Below are 25,118 nucleotides of genomic sequence, written 5' to 3'. Positions count from 1 at the left end.
AGTTCAGCCCTTTCTGTGTCCCATGCTCTACAAACAGTTTTGCTGTTTCTTCTGCAGACACCGCATGCAAGCACGCAATAAAATGGCACTTTTTGGTCATCAAGTCAGCTACCACCATTACTGCCGTTTCCCCCCTGGCTTTGGGTAAATCAGTCATAAAATCAATTGATACCACCTCCCATGGTCTTTGTCCATGGAGTTTTCTTGGCAGGGATACTGGAGTGGCTTGCCGATTCCTACTCCAGGTGGATCACGTTTGGTCAAAACTCTCCACTATGACCTGTTCATCTTGTGTGCCCTGCTCGGCGTAGTTCATAGCTTCTCTGAGTTCTTCAAGCCCCTTCGCCACGGCAAGGCAGTGATCCATGAAGGGGTGAATTATGGTGCTGGAGGAGACTCTTGAGAGTCCCATGGACTGCAAGAAGATCAAACCTCTCCATTCTGAAGGAAATCAGCCCTGAGTGCTCACTGGAAGGACAGATCGTGAAGCTGAGGCTCCAATACTTTGGCCACCTCATGAGAAGAGAGGACTCCCTGGAAAAGACCCTGATGTTGGGAAAGATGGAGGGCACAAGGAGAAGGGGACGACAGAGAATGAGATGGTTGGATGGTGTTCTTGAAGCTACTAGCATGAGTTTGATCAAACTGCGGGAGGCAGTGGAGGACAGAAGTGCCTGGCGTGCTCTGGTCCATGGGGTCACGAAGAGTCGGACACGACTAAACGACTAAACAACAACAACAACAACAACCCATGGTCTCTCTGGCGTAGGTAAGGGCTCCAGTAACCCCGCGGGTGCTGCCCTCTCCCCCTTCGCTCTCTGGCAGCGCTGGCACCCGCGTACATATTCCTTCACATCTTCCCTCACCCGTGGCCACCAGAACTGCCTGGTTACCAGTAGCATTGTCTTGTGTTGGCCAAAATGTCCCGCTGTGGGGTTGTCATGTAGTTGTTTGAGTATTCTGCTCCTCAAATCCCCCTCAGGTATGTACAATGCACCCTTATAGTACAATGCCCCGTCCTTTACTTCAAATCCCCCCTGATTTTCCTCGGTACTCCCCATTTCCCTAATCTTGGTTTGTGCATACTGGTCATCCCTCATCAAACCGGCCAGCTTTTGCCTTCCTATGAACACTCCCCCACACACCCATCTGTCCTCGGGTATGACATAACGTGCTTCTGGCCCTCCCTCCCCTTCTGCGTATTCGGGCTTGCGGGAGAGGGCGTCTGCTCTGACATTTTCCTTCCCAGGCACGTATCTAATCTCAAAATTAAACTTGGAAAACTCCTGAGCCCACCGCACCTGTCTTCACTACTCTCGCCGTTCTCCAATATTCCAGGTTCTTGTGGTCAGTACACACCTGGACTTTGTGCTGTGCACCTATGAGAAAATGTCTCCATCGTCGAAAGGCCTCGTGAATTGCCAGCAGTTCCCGATCATACACCGTATAGTTTTGCTCTGACTTGTTCAGCTTCCTGGAAAAGAAGGCACACGGCTTCCACTGTCCCCCATTTCCCGGCTGGAGCAATATGCTTCCTACCGCTCTGTCTGACGCGTCCGTCTCTAGCCTCATCGGCTTCCACAGATCCACATGTAGGAGCTGCTCTTCCGACGCGAAAGCCCTCTTAAGTTTTTCAAAGGACCGCTGGGCCTCTTCCGTCCATTCGAACTTTCCATTTGCAAAAGAGCTTTCAGATTAGCCCCACTATAAGATTATGCTTTGCCAAAACTGGTTGTGCCTACTTGGGACACCTGTTCTCGCTGCTTCATCAATTTTGTTCAGATTTTATTTTTAGGGTCTCAGACCCACCTCTAACGGGGGGAACAAGTGTATTGGAGGAAAGGCTGTAGCCAGGGTTGCCAACTTGAATAAAATTTGAGGGGCAGGTCAGCCCCCCTACTTTATCATTGATGACATGACATGGTGCATGCACATACTAGCTGTGGAATCTAGACTGTAATGTTTTAATTCATCTCACCTCTTGTTCAGATCAGATATGAAACAAAAAGCCCTCTTCATGAGAAGACTTGATTAGTCAAACGAAGCAGGGAGAAATTAGAGAACTGAGCCAAAACAAACAAGATGAACTTTAACAGGGAGAAATGTAAAGTATTGCACTTGGGCAAAAAAAATGAGAGGCACAAATACAAGATGGGTGACACCTGGCTTGAGAGCAGTACATGTGAAAGGGATCTAGGAGTCTTGGTTGACCACAAACTTGACATGAGCCAACAGTGTGACGCGGCAGCTAAAAAAGCCAATGCAATTCTGGGCTGCATCAATAGGAGTACAGCATCTAGATCAAGGGAAGTAATAGTGCCACTGTTTTCTGCTCTGGTCAGACCTCACCTGGAGTACTGTGTCCAGTTCTGGGCACCACAGTTCAAGAAGGACACTGACAAACTGGAACGTGTCCAGAGGAGGGCAACCAAAATGGCCTGGAAACGATGCCTTATGAGGAACGACTAAGGGAGCTGGGCATGTTTAGCCTGGAGAAGAGGAGGTTAAGGGGTGATATAATAGCCATGTTCAAATATATAAAAGGATGCCACATAGAGGGAGAAAGATTGTTTTCTGCTGCTCCAGAGAAGCGGACACGGAGCAATGGATCCAAACTACAAGAAAGAAGATTCCACCTAAACATTAGGAAGAACTTCCTGACAGTAAGAGCTGTTCGACAGTGGAATTTGCTGCCAAGGAGTGTGGTGGAGTCTCCTACTTTGGAGGTCTTTAAGCAGAGGCTTGACAACCATATGTCAGGAGTGCTCTGATGGTGTTTCCTGCTTGGTAGGGGGTTGGACTCGATGGCCCTTGTGGTCTCTTCCAACTCTATGATTCTATGAATCCACAACCTGATTGGTCTACAGGAGAATTCCGGAATTAGCCAATCACGTGCAGCCCATTGTGTAAATAATGTATATAAAGCAGATACTTTGAGGGGACTTTCATTCCCTCCTCACCACTATGAGCTGAATAAAGAGCATGAAATCCACTCTGAGTATATTTCACTGGCGACGAAGGTGGGATCCTGCTGAGCTGACCACCACACACAGCACTGCAGCACCGCCACCTTCCGCACCGCTGCCTCGCACCGTGTAGCCAGGCTTCAGCTCTGGGACCCAAGGAACTCAGAATGGCAACCGACAGCAGCTTCTCGCCGTTCAACCCAGCATCCGGAGACTGGGAAGCGTACGCCTCCCGTTTCACCTTCCTCCTAGAAGCCAAAGGGGTCACCGACGAAGAAGATGCCAAGAAGAGGGTGATATTCTTCAGCGTCTGTGGAGAGGAGACATTTGAAATCGCCCAGGCTCTCCTTGCACCTGAAGACGTCGCTACCGTTCCTTACAAAACAATAATGGAACAGCTGAAGGGGCACTTTTCGCCGCAGCCCTCAGTGGTGGCTTGTCGAAATGCCTTCTACGCAAAGCGGCAAGCCCCTGGGGAAACCATAACTGGGTTTGTGACCTCTCTCCACCAAGCCGCCCAGTTCTGCAACTTCTCAGAATTGGAGAACATGCTTCGTGACCGCCTCGTCGGTGGCCTAAAGGATGAGAAGCTGCTACGACACCTCTACGCTAAGAAGGACCTAACGTTCCAGGTCGCCCTGGAGGAGGCCCTGGTAACAGAAGCTGCCAAGAGGTCGACGCAAGAGGCATGACCAAGCCTGTCATCCCAACCAAGGGTCCACCACAAAGACCTCACCGACGACTCAGGATCTGACAGGGAGGAGGTGCACCGAGTACAGCAGCACACTCAAGCAGCGCACAGACCATGGCTGCCTCAACGAGGAGGAGGGAACTGCGCGAGCTGCGGCGAGAGTCACGAGAGGAGGACCTGCTGTTTCCGCAACGCAGAGTGCAGGCAGTGCGGAAAATTGGGACACATCGCTCGGGTGTGTCGGGCTCAGCCCACCCGACGCCAGGCATCAGATGACCGATCCAAGAACCCCAGGTCCCAGGGCCCAACGCACCAAGGCAACTCGACGGAGCTCACGGACTTCCAGGTATACCAGTTGCCCCACCCCAACGTAGAGAAAATTTATGTAGAGGTACAGATAGAGGGGCCCCCGTGCCGCATGGAGCTTGACACGGGTTCAACTCTATCCATAATCTCGGCAAGGACCTTAAGGAAACTGTGTCCTACTCGAGGTCCCAAACTCAGGCCGGCCCCATTCACCCTCCGGGACTTCCAGAAACGTAAGGTCCCCACAATGGGGGTGGGGACCTTCAGGGTGCAATATCGAGGGCGGACGCGGCAACTGGACTTGCTTGTGGTCAAGGGCCCCTACATTAGCTTACTGGGATTGGCATGGTTTGGACCACTGGGGCTAGCCGTCACCGGGGTGAACCACACTAGCTTACAAGTGGACGTGGACACCATCTGCAAAGAATTTCCGGGGGTTTTCAATGGGAAATTGGGACAGTATATGGGGCCCCCCATTGCTCTACAGCTTGACCCCGCAGTACGACCTGTCAGGCTCAAGGCTCGCCGGGTCCCGTTTGCCCTGAAACCCTGTATAGACGAGGAATTGGACCGGCTCGTGGAGCAAGGAGTGCTGGAGCCTGTGCCTAATGCCCCCTGGGAAACCCCAATCATCACATCCGTCAAGCCTAATGGTTCGGTCCACATCTGCGCAGACTACAAATGTACCATAAACAAGGCCCTCACGGCCCACGCATACCCAGTGCCAGTGGTCAGCCATGTCCTTGCCACCCTGGCTGGGTCAAAAATTTTTGGCAAGCTGGACTTGGCCCAAGCATATCAACAGCTGCCAGTAGATGAGGCCACAGCAGAGGCACAGACGATTGTGACGCATAGAGGAGCGTTCAGGGTAAAGCGGCTGCAATTCGGTGTCAGCGTGGCACCAGGCATATTCCAGAATCTAATGGACTCTCTCCTTAAAGGGATTCCTGGTGTCACCCCCTTCTTCGATGATGTGTTGATTGCTGGGCCCACACCAGAGGAGTTTGAGGACCGCCTCCGCACCGTTCTGCACCGTTTCCAGACGGCAGGTCTCAAGGTGAAGCAGGAAAAATGTCTACTAGGAGTGCCTCAGGTGGACTTTCTGGGATTTATGGTGGACGCAGAAGGGGTCCACCCGACTGGGGACAAGGTACGGGCCATTTGTGATGCCCCAGCGCCCAAGAGCAAGACTGAACTTCAGGCCTTCTTGGGACTATTGAACTTTTACCATTCCTTCCTTCCCCACAAGGCGGCGGTAGTGGAGCCCCTACACAGACTCCTGGACAAGCGGGCCCCTTGGGTGTGGGGCCAGTGCCAGGAGGCCGCATTCCAGGCAGTCAAGGACTTGCTTGTCTCAAACTCTGTCTTGGCACACTTCGATGGCGGCACAGAGCTGCACTGGTGCGCACCGACCCCTCTCGCTCTCCAGGCTTCAGGAAGCTCTGCGCAACCCTCGGGAGACCGGCTCCGAGGGTTGCGCAGAGCTGCCTGCAGTCCCGGGACCAGCGCAGCTCTGCGCAGCCACTGGGAGCCAGGGGCGAAGCTCCGCCCCGCTCCCGGTGGCCGCGCAGAGCTGCCTGCGGTCCTGGGACCAGCGCAGCTCTGCCCGGGAGCCGGGGGAGAAGCTCCGCCCCGCTCCCGGTGGCCGCGCAGAGCTGCCTGCGGTCCTGGGACCAGTGCAGCTCTGCGCTGCCATCCGGAGCGGGGCGGGACTTAGCGCCCCGCTCGGGATGGCGGCACAGAGCTTCCTGCCATCCCGGGACTGCAGGCAGGTCTGCGCCGCCATCCGGAGCGGGGCGCCAAGTCCCGCCCCGCTCGGGATGGCGGCACAGAGCTGCCTGCCATCCCGGGACTGCAGGCAGGTCTGCGCCGCCATCCGGAGCGGGGCGCCAAGTCCCGCCCTGCTCGGGATGGCGGCACAGAGCTGCACTGGTGCGCACCGACCCCTCTCGCTCTCCAGGCTTCAGGAAGCTCTGCGCAACCCTCGGGAGACCGGCTCCGAGGGTTGCGCAGAGCTGCCTGCAGTCCCGGGACCAGCGCAGCTCTGCCCGGCCACCGGTAGCCGGGGTCGAAGCTCCACCCCGCTCCCGGTGGCCGCGCAGAGCTGCCTGCGGTCCTGGGACCAGCGCAGCTCTGCCTGGCACCGGGAGCCGGGGGAGAAGCTCCGCCCCACTCCCGGTGGCCGCACAGAGGTGCCTGCGGTCCTGGGACAGGCGCAGCTCTGCCTGGCACCGGGAGCCGGGGGAGAAGCTCCGCCCCACTCCCGGTGGCCGCACAGAGGTGCCTGCGGTCCTGGGACAGGCGCAGCTCTGCCCGGCCACCGGGAGCCGGGGGCGAAGCTCCGCCCCGCTCCCGGTGGCCGCACAGAGCTGCCTGCGGTCCTGGGACCAGCGCAGCTCTGCGCTGCCATCCGGAACGGGGCGCTAAGCTCTGCCCCGCTCCCGGTGGCCGCACAGAGGTGCCTGCGGTCCTGGGACCAGCACAGCTCTGCCCGGCCACCGGGAGCGGGGGGGAGAAGCTCCGCCCCGCTCCCGGTGGCCGCGCAGAGCTGCCTGCGGTCCTGGGACCAGCGCAGCTCTGCCCGGGAGCCAGGGGAGAAGCTCTGCCCCGCTCCCGGTGGCCGCGCAGAGCTGCCTGCGGTCCTGGGACCAGTGCAGCTCTGCGCTGCCATCCGGAGCGGGGCGGGACTTAGCGCCCCGCTCGGGATGGCTGCACAGAGCTGCCTGCCGTCCCGGGACTGCAGGCAGGTCTGCGCCGCCATCCGGAGCGGGGCGCCAAGCTAAGCTCCGCCCCGCTCCTGGTGGCCGCGCAGAGCTGCCTGCGGTCCTGGGACCAGCGCAGCTCTGCGCTGCCATCCGGAGCGGGGCGCTAAGCTCCGCCCCGCTCCCGGTGGCCATGCAGAGCTGCCTGCGGTCCTGGGACCAGCGCAGCTCTGCCCGGCCACCGGGAGCCGGGGGAGAAGCTCCGCCCCGCTCCCGGTGGCCATGCAGAGCGGCCTGCGGTCCTGGGACCAGCACAGCTCTGCGCCGCCATCCCGAGCGGGGCCCCGCTCGGGATGGCGGCACAGAGCTGCCTGCCGTTCTGGGACTGGTGCACTTCTCCCCATCGCCAGCCCCACAAGCTCGGGGGACAGCGGGGAGGCAGAACGTGCCGTCCCACTGTTCCCCGACCTGGTTCTTCCAGCCCCGCACCTGGGGGGGGGGAATTAAAAAAAATTTCTTTATTTCCCCCCCACAAAACTAGGTGCGTCTTATGGGCCGGAGCGTCTTATGGGGCGCAAAATACTTTATATGTTGTTGTTTTAATGTTTTTAATGTTTTAGCCGCTTTTATACAATGCATACAATTGTTTTGCATATGCTTTTATTGCATTTTAAATAATTTCAAGATGCCTTGTGGGAAGCAATTCATAAATGAAATAAAAAATTATCCTTGATGTTTTCACTGTGGACTCACCTCAACTTATTTTACAGGAAATGATGCATAAATGGAATCAAATGCATAAAGAAATAAGAGCAGCATGTGTGGCTGTTTCTAGAGCGCGGATTTTCTCAAGAGTGTACCCCTGCTTGTCCCTCTACTCCTACTTGGAAAACGTTTAAAGAGCAAAAAGTATACATGCTGTATTTACCCAGAAAAGAAGATCTGTATCACACCGTAGAATATTGCAGGATCCACGTAATCTAGGAAGTGAAGCATAAAAACAAAAACAAAACTGGATCAAAAATAAATTTCACATTTCCAAAACTGGTGAAGTCAGTTTATTTATTTATTTTATTAAATTTATATTACACCCTTTCTCCAAAGGAGTCCATGCAGAAAACACATCAATACCAAAACAAGACTAGTGAGATTTCTTGAAACAGTTGAAAACAATATTCTAAAACTGCCAAAAAACTGCTCTTATTCTCAAATTAAAAATTTCAGGGGTGCCAGGGGCAGGACTTTCAGCTCTCAAATGCTTGGGTAAACAGGAGTGTTTTAAAATCTCTCCTAAAAGCTAATAATGAGGGAGACTGACACACCTCACAATGGAGGGCATTCCACAAATGAACGTTTCACCAAGAAAGTCATGTGGACAGGTCACTGCCAAGCAGGCAACCCTCAGTGGCTTCATTGGGTTTCCCGTGCTGATCCTATCCAGTGCTAGTTCTACTCAGAGCAAACCCATTACTAACTTAGGTTCATTCATTTCAGTGGAACTACTTTGAGTAGCTGAATCTGCACTTTCTTTTTCACTGGGCAGTAATATGCTCAGGAAGTTGAATTCTGTTGTCAGGATCACATCATGAGACTTTTCCATATTTCTGCACAATCTTAGTCTACACACACAACTGTTGTCTTTTAGATAGCCAGCCTGTGGTTCTTCAGGGGTCTTTGGACTCAATTTCCTATCAACCCCACCCAACATGGGCAATAGTCAGGGATGATGAGAGTTGTGTCCAACAACATCTGGAGGGCATTTGCTACTCCCATTTTAGAGTGCATATCACTTTTATGCTATTTTCTCCAGCTTTCTACCTTTTCTGTCCTTGTGCTATGAATGGCTGAGCAATAGTTTGTGAATGAAAGTGGGAAATATCAAGCTTACCATGCATTTTCTTCAACACCCTGGCCATGTCTCTGAGACTGCTTGCCACATCCTGCAGTGCTTCTTCCAGGATTCTATTGTCAGGCTGAAGCATGCCATTAACCACCTGTGGCACTGCCTGTAGTAGTAGTAGTAGTAGTAGTAGTAGTAGTAGTAATAGTAATAAATAAATAAATAAATAAACCTTCATTGTCACTACACCACCTGTGTGCAGTGAAATTAAATGAGCCCCCTCCCCCCATACAATGTGGGAGGCAGAGAGGGGTTGGATACAGACTTTTCATTCTAGAATCAAAGTGAACTGAGCACTTGTGCTTTCTATGCAATCCACACACAACTGAGATCCATTGCACATTGTTTTGCCCCTGAAAAGTGTTTCTTGAGAAACTAGTTTCATTCCAAAAACAAAAGCTTATTTGCAGTTTGATTCTGCATTGCCCTGCAGTAAGGCCACATTCACACTCATACATTTAAAGCTCTATGACGCCAAAAGTCATGGCTTCTCCCAAAGATTTCTGAGAGCTCTGACCTCTTAAGAGTGCTGAGAGTCATTAGACAACCCAAGCGTACATAACATAACATAACATTACATTACATAACAGTGTAAAACCATTCTGGTAATTCTAATTCTGAAAGGGGTCTCTCCCAGCAGTCTTAACAAACTAAAGATTGCATAATTCTTCAGGGGAAGCCATGACTGTTTAAAATTGTATAGTATATGGTGTGAATGCGGCCTGTGTCCATTTGAAAACAGATCAAAATAGACGGGGCATTTCTGGCAATGGAGTGTGTGTATCCACAATGATGTTGTGATTTCAATAATAGCTCCCTTATTCACCTAGGACATGTGCAGGCAAAAAAAGGCTTGGGTAATCTAATCAGGGGGAGGGTAAACACACCCACCCTTGTGAATGGCACAACTTTCTGCAGTTTCTCATTTTACCACTCTTAAAATGACTTTACATTTTTGCTGCGATCTGAGGTATTTAAAAAAAAAGGCTCATGGACTTCCGGCGAGGCAAGATAGTGGGCGCCACAGCAGCATGGAGCTCCTGAAAACAGCCAGCTCCAACTGCGCTGCCTGGCTGGCTGGCCTCCAGTCTGCTACCACCGGAGGGGAACCGGGAGTCAGCGGGGGAAGCCGCCAAGACTCTCCCCAGTGACCTTGGCCGTGCCGGTGTGGTAGTGGCCCAAAGGGCCATAATGAATGTGATAATATGAACCCCTATAAATCTTTGAATATGTTTCTAACAGAGAAGTTATGGTAACCTGTTGTTTATAAAAGTGATGATTTGGCAAGTCGCCATGCTTCCCAACATGCATACTAACACAATCACGGTGAGAATCAAAGTTTAGTTAGCAATGCTTATTGCACATGTGTATTAAAGATGAAATGAGGTAATGATGTACATGATTGGTGAAAACTGAAATCCTTTGTTTGAAATGTTATAGATACCCCTGCCCAGACTCTTGGGCAGGGTTGCAGTTTGGCAAAAAGATCCGACTGTAACCTATTGCTTTGCAATAAACAACAATGGATTCCTAACTCCTCTTGTCTCTGAGTTTTATTGGTTTAACTCAGAAGATAAGCCATTTTTGGCTTACAACACCGGCTCCAAGAGACCCAACCAATGCCCTGGCAGAGCTCCAGGGCCTGAAGGCCTCTGAAGCCAAAGGGAAAACAAAGAAAAAAGTGGCTGCCGCCACTGCCACCGACACCAAAGAAAGAGGAGAGGTAGGTGAGAACCAGGAGGGCCAGGGCGGATTTTTTACCTCTATTTTTTCTAACTCCTAAGAATTAAAATGGAGGTGCCCAGAAGGGAGACCTGAACACGCCACTTCCTGGGATCGCCACTTCAGCCCTGATTTTCTGTCCTTCTAATTTTTATTCTATTATTATTATTATTATTATTATTATTATTATTATTATTATTATTTCTCATTTTTTATATTAAATAAAAAAAGAGAATAAAATAAAAATCTGAGTCCCTGTTTGTTTGTTTTTTTGGGGGGAATCCTTCCTCCCCCCACCTTCCCATTACTACCATCAGCCTCTTTGAAAACAAAACTTTTCCATTCCCCCCTCCTTTCCCTCCTATTTTATTTTCCCCCTCTCAAAGCGAGTTTCTACATATATAGATATATTTTACTTTTATCATTTGATAGTATATATACTACTTCCAGGCACCACCACCTCAACAGCTTCAGTTTCTTCTTTTCTCTTTTCTTTTTTCGGTTTTGTTGTTTTTTGCTTTCTCTTTCCTTCTTTCTTAACTCTTAAATTTCCTACTGCCTCCTTCCTCTCTCCTTTCTTTTATCTCCTTCCCCTCCAACAAATAATAATAATAAAAATAATTAAAATTACAGACCTATATCTCCCCACCCACTTTCAATAGTAAACCCCCCCCCTTTGTGGTCACCTACCTCATACATCCATAACTTGGACCACCACTGCAATTTTTTAATCATTACTGTTACTATTTCCACCCTCCTCTCTCTCTCTCTCTCTCTCTCTCTCTCTCTCTCATTTTTTGTCTTTATATTTTACTCTAACTTCCCTCCTTTTTTATCCCTTTTTATCCCTTTATCTCTTCCTCTTCCTCTCTCCCTTTTGTCTTTGTTTGGTTTGGTTTGGTTCCTGAACACAACCCTGCCTGTCTTAAATTTTTAACTCTCTAATCTCATTTCCCACCCTTAATTGGACCCACTCCTCCCCATTGTATGCACGGGGGCATCCAAAATTAACTTGCCCATCCTCCCTCTGGCCCCACCCCATCGGTCTCTTGAATCTCTGCCTTTTATGTCACCCTTTTATGTCAACTGTTTGTCTGTTGGTCTACTTGTCTGTCTGCTTGTCTGTTGTGCTCTCAGTACTGTTCACCCACACCACTGGGACAACTATGGAAACCCCAGAGAAGCCCTTAAAACACATCCCAGACGTGACAAAAATGGCCATCTAATCCAGATGCTCTGTAAAAGCCACCAATCAATAATGTTCAGCAACCCAGCAACCCCAGGAACCACCACTACCACATCTCCTAACCGTAACATGCTCCACACCAAAAGGACACCACGCAGATCTCAAACCAAGAGCATCAGAGAGATCGAGATGGCACCAACCAGGGAGATGGTGAACAGCACTGAGAGCTCAACACACACGCCCAAATGACAACAACCCAACAACAGAACAAGACCAGAGGGAATTGGAGCTGAGATTAGCAGAACTACTGAAGACCACAGTGTCTCCCCTGCAGATAATAATCAGTGACCTGACCTCCAAAGTGGGAACTCTAGAGAACAAGAAGCAAATGCAAGAAAGAATAGTAGAGCAATACCGAGAGGAAAACACATGTGTGAATAATAAATTGGCTGAACTGGTAAGCTGCCTGGAAACAGAAAGCACAGAAATGAGACTCAAACAAGTGGACATTGAAGATTGCTATGGACATTGCAACATTTGCTTCTGCAAATTTCCCGAAAAAGTGGAGGAGAAAAGCCTAGCAGACCTCACAGTACACTGGCTAAAAACCACAATTCCAAACCTGACACTCCCATGCTGAAAACCAACGCCCCCCCAAAAAACATTGTGTGCTTCGCCTGCTACAAAAATAAAGAAGTATGGAACAACCTCAGAAACTCAACCAATCTCTGAAAACCCCATCATGGCCTTACAGGATCTATCTCAGGAGACCCTAAACTGGAGAAAAAGCCTACCCAACATCTCCAACAAGCAGGGATCAAGTACTGATGGGGCTTCCCCTTCCACCTCATTGTAACAACCAACACAGTACAGCACATGGCTACCAACATACCTAAAGCCCTGCAATTACTGAAGAACCTCGGACTCGACCCTCCACCAGAATGGCAATCGACAGACTCACAAAGTGACAGCCATTACAAAACAACAACAACTAATTGGAAGACAGTAAAGAGGAAGAAGAAACCACAGACACGACACGACAATGCAAACCGGTACAGTCAAGCACTGCTCATAGAATCGTCCCACTGAATATGCACCACAAGATACCAAACCAACATCAACCAAATAAATCAAACCATAGTTTGACAACCCTGCAGCAACACAGCTGACAGACTAGTGACCCCCCTTTCCCTTTCCCTTTTCCTCTACCCCATGCCAGTAATATTGCCAACACAACCAATGCCTCCCCTGCCCCACACCTCCATAGAGATCCCCATTCCCATTCCCACCCCAACACCAACCCAGACAACATCAAATCACATTCCCCAACTACTCCAACCACTGAAAGGCAACCTCAAAGTAGAATCATACTGCCCAGTCTCATTAATAAACCAAGATTAAAAGATATTCACATCAATTTTGGCCAACCGCCAAAAAAAATTCTTACACAAGTTAATAGCCCCAGACCAGACTGGCTTCATCCCTGGTCGCAATATAACAGACCCCATCAAGAAACTACTGAATCTGATTGAACACAGCGAGGTAACTAAACTTCCACTGACAATTATGTCCCTAGACATCCTCAAAGCTTTTGATTGCTTAGAGTGGAAGAACCTATTAGCAGTACTAACTAACATGAAATTTGGTTCAAACTTCTTACAAACCCTCAAACAAATATACTCCCAAGCCTCAGCAAAATGCAGGACTAACAGTATGGATTCTAATACCATAGCTATCCAAAGAGTCACAGAACAAGGATGCTGTCAGGCTTTGGGGCTCAGCTTCCTCCCCCCTTGGCCATAGATAAGCAGTACAAAGAGAAAGCAGTCTCTTACCAGTAACAGAAATAATAATAATAATAATAATAATAATAATAATAATAATAATAATAATAATAATAATAATAATAATAATAATATTTTGGGACAGCTTCCAGCAAAGATTAAAAATACATTAAAATGTCACACATTAAAAACTTCCCTGAAATAATAATAATAATAATAATAATAATAATAATAATAATAATAATAATAATAATAATAATTTGGGACAGACTCCTAAATGTCAGGTAGTTGTTTATCTCTTTGACATCTGATAGATAGGAGGGCATTCCACAGGGCAGGCGCCACTCTGCCTGGTTCCCTGTAGCTTTGCTTCTCGCAATGAGGGAACCGCCAGAAGGCCCACGGCGCTGGACCTCAGCGTCAGGGCAGAACAATGTGGGGGGGGGTAGATGCTCCTTCAGGTATACTGGGGCGAGGCCATTTTGGGCTTTAAAGGTCAACACCAACACTTTGAATGGTGTTTGGAAACGTACTGGGAGCCAAGGTAGGTCTTTCAAGACTGGTATTATGTGATCTTGGCGGCCATCCCCAGTCACCAGTCTCGTCTCATTCTGGATTAGTTGTAGTTTCCGGGTCACCTTCAAAGGTAGCCCCACGTGGAGCGCATTGCAGTAGTTCAAGCGGGAGATAACCAGAGCATGCACCACTCTGGCGAGACGGTCTGCGGGCAGGTAGGGTCTCAGCCTGCGTAGCAGGTGGAGCTGGTAGACAGCTGACCTGCGCCTCCATGGACAGCTGTGGGTACAAAATGACTCCCAGACTGCACACCTGGTCCTTCAGGGGCACAGTTACCCCATTCAAGACCAGGCCCGCCCTCTGTCCCCCAAGAACAGTACTTCTGTCTTGTCAGGAATCAAGAATCCATTAGCCGCCATCCATCCTCCAACCGCCTCCAGGACCTTCACCGCCTTCACTGGTTCTGACTTGAAAGAGAGATAGAGCTGGGTATCATCTGCATATTGATGGACACCCAGTCCAAACCTCCCAGCGGCTTCATGTAGATGTTAAAAAGCATGGGGGAGAAGACAGAACCCTGAGGGCCAAGGGGTCTGAACACTCATTCCCCACCACCACTTTCTGGACACAGCCCAGGAGGAAGGAGCGGAACCACAGTATAACAGTGAACCCAGATCCCAGCCCCTCTAGACGGTCCAGAAGGATGTTATGGTCAACCCCACACTTCCCCAGGAGTTTGTTCCAAATGAGTCCAGCCCCACACTCTAAGCATTGCAAAAGGAGTCCTTTTGTAGCTGGGAGTGTGAGGGCCTTGGCCCCCGCCCCCTGTGTCACCTGGAAAAGGCCTTGGAAGGGAGCAGGCCCTGCAGTCCTCACCACAACCAATGGTTTAATATTTAATGAATGCAGCAAAAGAACAAGCGACCATTCTCGGAAAAAGAATTCACTAACATCACCAAGATAAAACTTTGCCGCACCAAGTTCAGATACCTAGAGGTACAAATAACCAGAAACCTCCACTCCTTCCACTCAACAAAGACCTAAAGAGATGGAACAACATCAACTTCACTCTCTCAGACAAAATAGCCATGATCAAAATGTTCACCTTTCTTAAATTAACCTTGTTTGTTCTTGTTGTTTAGTCGTTTAGTCTTATCCGACTCTTCGTGACCCCATGGACCAGAGCACGCCAGGCACTCCTGTCTTCCACTGCCTCCCGCAGTTTGGTCAGACTCATGTCTGTAGCTTCGAGAACACTGTCCAACCATCTCGTCCTCTGTCGTCCCCTTCTCCTTGTGCCCTCCATCTTTCCCAGCATCAGGGTCTTTTCCAGGGAGTCTTCTCTTCTCATGAGGTGGCCAAAGTATTGGAGCCTCAGCTTCACGATCTGTCCTTCCAGTGAGCACTCAGGGTTGATTTCCTTAAGAATGGATACGTTTGATCTTCTTGCTGTCCATGGGACTCTCAAGAGTCTCCTCCAGCACCATAATTCAAAAGCATCAATTCTTTGGCGATCAGCCTTCTTTATGGTCCAGCTCTCACTTCCATACATCACTACTGGGAAAACCATGGCTTTAACTATTCAGACCTTTGTTGGTAAGGTGATGTCTCCACTTTTTAAGATGTTGTCTAGATTTGCCATCGCCTTTCACCCAAGGAGCAGGCGTCTTTTAATTTCATGACTGCTGTCACCATCTGCAGTGATCATGGAGCCCAAGAAAGTAAAATCTCTCACTGCCTCCATTTCTTCCCCTTCTATTTGCCAGGAGGTGATGGGACCAATGGCCATGATCTTCGTTTTTTTGATGTTGAGCTTCAGACCATATTTTGCACTCTCCTCTTTCACCCTCATTAAATGGTTCTTTAATTCCTCCTCACTTTCTGCCATCAAGGTTGTGTCATCTGCATATCTGAGGTTGTTGATATTTCTTCCGGCTTGGGATTCATCCAGTCCAGCCTTTCGCATGATGAATTCTGCATATAAGTTTAATAAGCAGGGGGACAATATACAGCCTTGCCATACTCCTTTCCCAATTTTGAACCAATCAGTTGTTCCATATCCAGTTCTAACTGTAGCTTCTTGTCCCACATAGAGATTTCTCAGGAGACAGATGAGGTGATCAGGCACTCCAATTTCTTTAAGAACTTGCCATAGTTTGCTGTGGTCGACATATAAAGGTAAAGGTACCCCTGCCCGTACGGGCCAGTCGTGTCCAACTCTAGGGTTGCGTGCTCATCTCGCTTAAGAGGCCGGGAGCCAGCGCTGTCCGAAGACACTTCCAGGTCACGTGGCCAGCGTGACGAAGCTGCTCTGGCGAGCCAGCACCAGCGCAGCGCATGGAAACGCCGTTACCTTCCCGCTATGAAGCGGTACCTATTTATCTACTTGCACTTGGGGGTGCTTTCGAACTGCTAGGTGGGCAGGAGCTGGGACCGAACGACGGGAGCTCACCCTGCCGCGGGGATTCGAACCGCCGACCATGCGATCGGCAAGTCCTAGGCACTGAGGTTTTACCCACAGTGCCACCCGCGTCCCTATGTGGTCGACATAGTGAAAGGCTTTTGCATAGTCAATGAAGCAGAAGTAGATATCTTTCTGGAACTCTCTAGCTTTCTCCATAATCCAGCGCATGTTTGCAATTTGGTCTCTGGTTCCTCTGCCTGTTCTAAATCCAGCTTGCACTTCTGGGAGTTCTCGGTCCCCATACTGCTTAAGCCTGCCTTGTAGAATTTTAAGCATAACCTTGCTAGTGTGTGAAATGAGTGCAATTGTGCTGTAGTTGGAACATTCTTTGGCACTTCCCTTCTTTGGGATTGGGATGTAGACTGATCTTCTCCAATCCTCTGGCCACTGCTGAGTTTTCCAAATTTGCTGGCATATTGAGTGTAGCACCTTAACAGCATCATCTTAAATAGTTCAGCTGGAATATCATCACTTCCACTGGCCTTGTTATTAGCAATGCTTTCTAAGGCCCATTTGACTTCACTTTCCAGGATGTCTGGCTCAAGGTCAGCAACCACACTACCTGGGGTATACGAGACATCCATTTCTTTCTGGTATAATTCGTCTGTGTATTCTTGCCACCTCTTCTTGATGTCTTCTGCTTCTGTTAGGTCCTTTCCACTTTTGTCTTTTATTATGGAAATCTTTGTACAAAATGTTCCTTTCATATTTCCAATTTTCTTGAACAGATCTCTGGTTTTTCCCATTCTATTGTTTTCCTCTATTTCTTTGTATTGCTCATTTAAGAAGGCCTTCTTATCCCTCCTTGCTATTTTTTGGAAATCTGCATTCAATTTCCTGTATCTTTCACTATCTCCCTCGCACTTTGCTTGCCTTCTCTCCCCCACTATTTGTAAGGCCTCGTTGGACAGCCACTTTGCTTTCTTGCATTTCCTTTTCATTGGGATGGTTTTAATTGCTGCCTCTTGTATAATGTTACAGGCCTCCATCCATAGTTCTTCAGGCACTCTGTCCACCAAATCTAAATCCTTAAACCTGTTCCTCACTTCTACTGTGTATTCATAAGGGATTTGACTTAGATTGTATCTTACCGGCCCACTGGTTTTTCCTACTTTCTTCAGTTTAAGCTTGAATTTTACTATAAGAAGCTGATGATCTGAGCCACAGTCAGCTCCAGGTCTTGTTTTTGCTGATTGTATAGAGCTTCTCCATTTTTGGCTGCAGAGAATATAATCAATCTGATTTCAGTGCTGTCCATCTGGTGATGTCCATGTGTAGAGTCGTCTCTTGTGTTGTTGGAAAAGAGTGTTTGTGATGACCAGCTTGTTCTCTTGACAAAACTCTATTAGCCTTTGCCCTGCTTCGTATTGAACTCCAAGGCCAAATTTGCCAGTTGTTCCTTTTATCTCTTGACTCCCTACTTTAGCATTCCAATCCCCTATAATGAGAAGAACATCCTTCTTTGGTGTCATTTCTATACGGGGTTGTAAGTCTTCATAGAATTGGTCAATTTCAGTTTCTTCAGCACCAGTGGTTGGTGCATAAACTTGGATTACTGTGATATTAAAAGGTCTGCCTTGGATTCGAATCGAGATCATTCTATCATTTTTGAGATTGCATCCCAGTAAATTAACCTACCTATTCCAAATCCTCCCAATCAGGATTCCCCCAGCCCAAATGGCAGAAAAAATTATAGTCATTTATCTTCTCACACAAAAAATCAAGAATAAGCCCCAAATACTTGCACCTCCCTTTCTCAGAAGGAGGATGGGGAACCCCCAACATAGAAGCATATAACATCGCCAGCTAAGTACACCACATAATCCCGTATACTAGAAGATGAGGGGAAAAGGGGAAAAGGCGGATCCAGACGGATCCTCAAGAATTCATATGATTTTTTCATTCAAATTAAATAAAACCACCATGATATTGTAGACCATGTCTTACTATGCAGACAGCATCAAAAAAATCATGCATCCACTGTTTTGTGGGGCCGCAGGGGCGCAAAAACCTGGTTAAAAAACATGGATCCTCATGGATCCTCATGATTTCTGCACTAGATCAGCCCAAAGTCACCATCAGATCAAACATCATGGCCATGGGCACAGCATGCACTACAAAAATCATGGATCCACGGCTTCCTGGCCATACCGTGGCCCAAAAACATGGTTTTGATGCACAGATCCTCATGGATCCTCAAACGTTTTGCATTGGGCCAACCCAAACTCAATGTGAGATCACACGTCTTAGCCAGGTGCACAGCCTGCACCACAAAAAACTAGGATCCATGGCTTCCTGGCCACTCCATGGCCCAAAATGTGGTTTTGAAGCACGGATCCTCATGGATCCTCACGCTTTGCGCATTGGGCCAACCCAAACTCAACGTCAGATCACATGTCATAGCCGGGGCACAGCCTGCACCACAAAAAACATGAGTTGCACTACAAAAATCCCAAAAATGCCCTTACCTGGACTGTTAATGTCACCATTGGAACATTATTATTAGAGCCGATAGGAAAATGTATGACTATGTATTGTACCAAGATATGGTTCATCTTCAAGAACAGATCAAATACATGCCAAAGTATTAAAGAGGAGAAAAAATATGAAACTGCTTACATACTGTCAACTAATATCCAGATTCAAGAAAGACTATATGGCAAACATTTAAATCAGTGAAAAGACAGAATTTGAGTCCATCATAACAGAGTTCTACCTTTTGGGTAAAATTTATAAACTATTACTCAAATATGACACAGAGCCCGAACAAGCAAAACCTTATATGACAAAATGGATGCAAAAAGTTTGAGCACTTTACAGTGGAACAATGAGAACAATTACGAATAAAGGAATAAAATTTACTGCAAGTTAATCCCTAAAACAAAATTGGTACAGTGGAAGCTCAGGTTGCAGACATAACCCATGACGGAGGCACGTCCGCAACCCACAGCGCTAGTATCCTGAAGGGCCGCATCTGCACAGGCGCAAGCGCAATTTGGCCCTTCTGCGCATGCCCGAGCGGCGAAACCCAGAAGTAACCCGTTCCAGTACTTCCAGGTTTCCCATGGTCCGCAACCCAAAAGCACGTAACCTGAAGCGGCCGTAACATGAGGTATGACTGTACAAAAATGTTCTTTCAATGGTATATAACTTTGAAAAATATACAGAAGATGAATAATGAAATGAATTGACATTGCTGGAAATGTCATAGACCTTAAGGAATCTTCTTCCATTTATGGTGGACCTGTGAAAAGACCAAAAGGTTTTGGGGGAAAGTTCATTTCGAAATGAATAAATGTAAAAAAAAACACCTAAATTTTAATTGGACCCCAAAACTATGCCATTGGGAATGAAATCGTCAGTGGAACTATTTAGTTATATGACCACAGCAGTCAGAGTGGTGTTGGCTAACATATGGAAATCTGACATACCGTATTTTTCACTCTATAAGACGCACCAGACCACAAGACGCACCTAGTTTTTGGAGCAGGAAAACAAATAAAATAATATTCTGAATCTCAGAAGCCAGAACAGCAAGAGGGATCGCTGCGCAGTGAAAGCAGCAATCCCTCTTGCTGTTCTGGCTTCTGGGATAGCTGCGCAGCCTGCATTCGCTCCATAAGACGCACACACATTTCCCCTTACTTTTTAGGAGGGAAAAAGTGAGTCTTATAGAGCAAAAAATACGGTATGTCCTGAAATAGATGCATGGAAAGAGAAACCATCAGAATATGCAGTAATGGCAAAACTCACCAATTTAGTAAATAATTGACTCATCTTTATAATTTGTATACAACTTAACAGAACTGTAACAAAATGAACATCTGTATGGATTTGTATAATAGACCTTAGTTACAAAAATATTTCCTGTTTAAAAATAGAAGTTTTGTGTGTGTGTGCTAAAGAAAGAAATATATAGAAGAAATCTTGTCTGTCTGATATAGAAATGAAATCATATTTTAAAATAATTCTTGCTTTAGATTTTTATAATCATATATGGTATTTCTCCAATAGCAAACAGCCTAGAATTGGAAATAATATTTAGTACACTAACCTTTGTTTAACTCTTGATAAATGTCAGCTTGCTGAGTTATTTTGTACCATTGTGATTGAATGTTATATTTGTGCTCAACAAGGGAAACCCACATGACCTGAAGGTGTTGCTGTGCAATGCTAGGTCAATGATTCATAAGACCACTGCCATCCATGACTTGATTGTGGATGGAGGATTAGACCTGACATGTGTGACAGAGACCTGGTTGGATGAAGCAGATGGGCCTGTCCTTGCCGCTGCTTGCCCACCAGGTTTCTCTTACGCACAGCAACCCAGGTCATGTGGGCGGGGAGGGGGGGTTGCAGTAATTTTAAGAAAGTCATTAGTCTGCACCAGGCATCCTACTGGGAAGACCCAGTTTTCTGAGTGCATGTTCTGGAAGTTGGGCTATAGGGGGAGTACAGGATTCCTATTGGTGTACCAACCTCCCCACTGCACCTAGGATTCCCTGCTCGAGCTGCTTTAGATCGTGGCGGATATGCTCCTGGAGACACCTAGCTTGGTTGTCCTGGGGGATTTTAATATCCATGCCAACATGACCTTACAAGGGGCCACTCGGGACTTTGTGGAAAGCATGGCCTCCATGGGGCTGTCCCTGAATAAGTTTGGCCCAACTCATAGCCGCAGAAATGCCTTAGACTTGGTGTTTACCTCTATGGATGTTGGTGATCTGACACTAACTAAAAGCGAAACAAAAGAAGTGCCATGGTCAGATCACTTCCTGGTGCAACTGGACTTCTCTGCGACCCTTCCCCTCTGCAGGGAGGTGGGACCAATTTGGATGGTCCGCCCCCGCTACTGGTTTCCAGAGAGTGGTAGGGGATGTTTTATCCCAAGCTGATGGCCTCTCAGCTGATTCCCTCGTGGCCCGCTAGAATGCGGAGTTAACCAGGGCTATTGACTGTCTGGCTCTGAAGCACCCTCTCCGATTGCATGGAGCCTGGACAGCCCCATGGTTTTCCCTGGAGCTGAGGGCAATGAAACAGTCGTTGAGACGGCTAGAGCGCCAGTGGCGGAAAACTCACTCTGAATCAGACCAGACACGGGCTAGAGCTCAACGTTGAGCCTACCAAGTGGTGATGGTGACGGCGAAGAGGGCCCTCTTCGCCGCCTCCATTGCATCTGCAGAAAACAGCAGCAGGAGACTTTTTCAGGTGGTTCACAATCTATCAGAACCACCTGCACCACCGGGGCCTGGTAGGGACCCCAAGATCTCCTGCAATGCTTTTGCAAAGTTTTTTGCAGATAAAGTCGCTCAGATTCAGAAGGAGGTAGACTCCACCGTGGGAGCAGGGCCGGAGCGGGAGAGTGCTAGAGTTCTGTCTAGTCCTGTTGTTGTTGTTTAGTCGTTTAGTCGTGTCCGACTCTTCGTGACCCCATGAACCAAAGCACACCAGGCACTTCTGTCTTCAGGCACTTCTGTCTTCTCTAGTCCTGTTACATGGGATCAATTCCAATCTGTTACCTCCGAGGATGTGGACAGGCTGCTTGGACAAGTGAAACCGACCACCTGTCTCCTTGATCCTTGCCCATCCTGGCTGATAAAAGCGAGCCGGGAAGGGCTGGGCGATGGGTTCTGCGGGGTGGTGGATGCTTCCCTCTGTGAGGGAGCCTTCCCAGACCCGCTGAAAGAGGCGGTCATTAAACCGCTTCTTTAAAAAAAACATCTTTAGACCCGGCCAATTTGGCCAACTATCGCCCAGTCTCAAATTTACCATTCTTGGGCAAGGTGACTGAGCGGGTGGTTGCCGAACAACTCCAAGCACGCCTGGAGGATGTGGACCATTTGGATCCCTTCCAATCGGGATTCAGGCCTCACCATGGGACTGAAACTGCCTTGGTCGCGCTGGTTGATGATCTCCGGCAGGCTAGGGATAAAGGTGAGAGCTGTTTCCAAGTACTACTGGATCTCTCAGTGGCCTTTGACACCATTGACCATAACATCCTTCTGGACTGTCTAGAGGGGCTGGGAGCTGGGGGCACTGTTATACGGTGGTTCCGCTCCTTTCTCCTGGGCTGTGTCCAGTGGTGGTGGGGAATGAGTGTTCAGACCCCTGGGCTCTCACTTGTGGAGTGCCTCAGGGTTCCGTCCTCTCCCCCATGCTTTTTAAAATCTATATGAAGCCACTGGGAGAGATCATCAGGGGGTTTGGGCTGGGTGTTCATCAGACCTAGCAGGGCAGCAGTTGAAGAAGGAGCAAAAAAGGTTTTCTTGTGTGTGTGTGTTTCTTTGTGGCTGATTAGCTGTTCTCCCTGTGCAAAGGTCAGAGGGGGCAGGGTTTCTGTTGAGGCAGGGAATTAGCTGTGGGAGGAGCTTATCAGACCTAGCAGGGCAGCAGTTGAAGAAGGAGCAAAAAAGGTTTTATTGTGTGTGTGTGTTTCTTTGTGGCTGATTAGCTGTTCTCCCTGTGCAAAGGTCAGAGGGGGCAGGGTTTCTGTTGAGGCAGGGGATTAGCTGTGGGAGGAGCTTATCAGACCTAGCAGGGCAGCGGCGCGCGCCTAGCGGCGTGCGCAGTTTGATCCATCTTTTAGATTTAGGGAAGCTAGTCTCAAACGTTTGTTGGGGGAGACCTAGGTTTTTTTTCTTGTGGGGGGAGTTATTTGTCCTGTCTTCACGCTTTTTATGATGGAGGACCGCTGTAGCCACCCCCAACGACACGTTCTCAGGATGGAGGGGGAGGGAACAGCTGCAGTCGCCTGCAGTTCCTGCGCAATGTTTGCCATCTTGCCAAAGGTTGCAGGCAGCTTTACCTGCAGCAATTGCATGTTGATTGCCCTCTTAAAAGACAAAGTCCAGCAAATGGAGGAACGTGTAGCTACGCTCCAAAGAATTAGAGAGCTGGAGCTCTTCTTGGAAGCAACAGAGCACACCGTCTCCACCAAGGAGGAGACAGGGGACTCCCCTGAGAAGGAGGCTAGTTCACCAACACAGGAGCCAGATATATGGAGAAATGTGACTCAAAGAAGTAGGAGGCCCAGGGTTCGCTCTGACTGTTTAGAAATACACAATCGCTTTGAGGTCCTCTCCCCTAGCATGGAAGACGAAGAGCAGACTCCATTTGAGGATCTCTCCCTCATTACAGTCGATCAGGTATATGAAGACGAGCAGCAAAGTCAGTCCTCAGGGAATGTGCAGGCGACCTTGGAACGGACAGCTCACGGAAGAACCCCGACCAAACCTAAGAGGAGGCGTGTAGTGGTGATAGGGGATTCCCTACTGAGGGGAACAGAAGCAGTGATCTGTGGGCCGGACAAGATGTCTCGGGAAGTGTGCTGTCTCCCCGGGGCTAAGATCCAAGATGTAACTGAACGACTGCAAGGAATCATAAAACCCACTGACGAATACCCCTTCCTCTTGGTTCATGTGGGAACCAATGACACTGCAAGCAATAGCCTCCAGAAGATCAAAAGAGACTACGAGGCTCTCGGCAGGAAATTGAAGCAACTAAATGCACAAATTGTCATCTCATCTGTCCTCCCAGTTGAACGACGTGGCCCAGGGAGAGAGGGAAAAATAGTGGAAGTGAACAGCTGGCTTCGCAAATGGTGTAAACAGGAACAGTTTGGATTCTTAGATCACGGACTGCAGTTTCTTGAAGATGGACTTCTGGCAAGCGATGGGCTGCACCTCACAATGTTTGGGAGAAATGTTTTTGCCAAAAATCTCAGAAACCTCATCAGGAGGGCTTTAAACTGACTAATGTGGGAGAGGGAGACAGTGCTCCTGAAGGTAGGAGCCTATCAATTGATGAAGATGATCATCCAAATGTCATAGACCAAATGGAGCAAACAGCACACAGACCTAGTGGTGGGAGGAAAAAATCCTTAAATAAGAGACACGGGGGAATGATTAATGGACTTCAATGTCTGTACACTAATGCGCAAAGCATGGGAAATAAACAAGATGAGCTTGAGCTCTTGGTACAGCAAACTAAATATGACATAATAGGCATCACTGAAACCTGGTGGGATGAGTCCCACGATTGGAATGTAATAATGGGGGGATACAATCTATTTCAGAGAAACAGACCAGACAAGAAAGGAGGAGGAGTGGCGTTATATGTCAGGGATGTGTATACCTGTGAAGAGATCCAAGATTTAGAACCTCAAAGCCAAAGTGAGAGCATTTGGGTCAAAATTAAGGGAGAGAAGAATAACAGAGACCTCATTGTGGGAGTTTACTATAGATCCCCAAGCCAAACGGAGGACATAGATGATGCCTTCCTGGAACAGATGGCCAAGCATGCAAAAGGAAGGGAGATAGTAGTAATGGGGGACTTCAATTACCTGGATATTTGTTGGATGTTGTCAGGGGTTCAGGAGCAGAGGCGAGGGCAAGGGAGGAAACAGAGAGCGAGGGGGAGGAGGCAGAAGAAAAGATGAGTGATGACGACGACCCGAGATCTCCGAGTCTTTCCAGTGAATCAGAAGATTCACAGGAAGGAGCGCCAGTGGCCAGAGCAAGGGGGGAGCTTAGGGGGACACCCCAGGAAGAAGGGTCCAGAGGGGGCTCAGAGAGCAGCAGTTGGAAATCGGGGCCAGCATCACCAATAGAACGCAGTAGAGAGGAAGGGCGCCAGGTACCGAGCTCTGGCAGCTCGCAGCAGGAGGGAGGTTACGGTTATGGTTAGCGTTTCGGTTAGTGTTAGGATTAGCATTTGGGTTTGTTAGGGTTAGGGTTAGGGTTAGGGTTATGGTTAGGGTTAGGGTTAGGGTTAGGATTGGGGTTAGGGTTAGGGTGAATGTTAGGGATGGGTTCGGGTTCGGTTTCGGGTTCGGGTTGGGGTTGGGGTTGGGGATAGGGTTAGCGTTAGAGTTGGGATTAGG

This window comes from Podarcis vaucheri, assembly GCF_965113315.1.
Source record: "Podarcis vaucheri genome assembly, chromosome: W".
Lineage (NCBI taxonomy): Eukaryota > Metazoa > Chordata > Lepidosauria > Squamata > Lacertidae > Podarcis > Podarcis vaucheri.
This window is presented reverse-complemented; position numbering follows the sequence as displayed.